The sequence below is a fragment of the Bombina bombina genome, chromosome 1 (genome assembly GCF_027579735.1).
Source record: "Bombina bombina isolate aBomBom1 chromosome 1, aBomBom1.pri, whole genome shotgun sequence".
In the NCBI taxonomy this organism is placed as follows: Eukaryota; Metazoa; Chordata; class Amphibia; order Anura; family Bombinatoridae; genus Bombina; species Bombina bombina.
Genome location: NC_069499.1, coordinates 606,761,574 through 606,762,617, shown reverse-complemented (window position 1 = coordinate 606,762,617; position 1,044 = coordinate 606,761,574). Strand labels below are relative to the sequence as shown.

At 45.4% G+C, this 1,044-nt stretch overlaps 1 non-coding gene across 1 annotated transcript; it reads right to left on the bottom strand.

Moving 5' to 3' along the window:
• Positions 1–390: 390 nt before the first annotated feature.
• Positions 391–572, bottom strand: LOC128646306 (U2 spliceosomal RNA). Its single transcript, XR_008400264.1, has one exon. It is a non-coding gene; the product is annotated as a U2 spliceosomal RNA (small nuclear RNA).
• Between the last annotated feature and the right edge of the window lie 472 nt (positions 573–1,044).

Genomic DNA, 1,044 nt, shown 5'->3' with positions numbered 1-1,044 from the left:
GGGCATATGGGATAGAAATTTTGTATATGCAACATCTTGTAGTGATTAATAATTAATTATTAAAAAAAAAAAAATGCGGGAACTCTCAACCGACTCCAAGAGAAAACCCCTAGATTCGCACCAACAAGGTCAATACACCACACCCTATGGTAAATCTTGTGAAATATTGGCTTACAAGTCTGAAGCATGGCATCAATAGCTCCTTCTGAGAAACATGGTCTGGATAAGACTAGGCGATCAATCTCCAAGCAGTCAGCTTCAGAGAGTCTAGATCCGAATAAAGGAAAAGACCCTGACGAAGAAGGTCCACCTCAGATGCAATTTCCACGGTGGAAAGGACGACCTCCTCACCAGGTCCTGATATGGGCTATCTCCCGAGGAAGGAGGGAAAATGGAGGCAAAAAGGCAAATTAGATCAGGTCAATGCGTGGAGTGGACAGAGCAAGCTCTTCTTCAATCTCCCTGTTACAAAAATCCATTTAATATATGGTCCCCAGATAGGGGACGTATCAGATATTAAACTGATCAGAACAAATACTACACTTGATCTTAGCCACAATTTGGGAAGTTAGGCATAAAGACGGAGCGCCATCAGATCCAACTCCGGAACTCTCCACCTGAAGGATTAAGGGCCCACACCCCTTGAAAAGTTTGCCTGCTCGGATAATCCGCATCTTAGAAGTCCACCCCTGGAATGTGGAAGGCAGAGAGGTGACAAATGTAAGATTCAGTCCTAATGTGCGCCGAGATCCCCCTTGGTGGTTGAAATACACCACCAAAGAGAAGATGTCCAATTGGATTCTGATAGTCCGGACCAAACTCAGTTGAGGCCAAGCTGACAGAGCAAAAATGATTGCTCTCAATTCTAGGAAAGAAGACTCCTCCTGAGTTCAAAGACCCAGAGCTCTTAAGGAACCCCAGACTGCTCCCCAGTCCAACAGGCTGGAATCCGAGGACACAATCTCCCAAGATGGTCTCAGTAAGAATGTGTCCTGGGACAGACAGTCCTGGGATATCCACCAGAAAAGAGTCTCATCTGGTTGT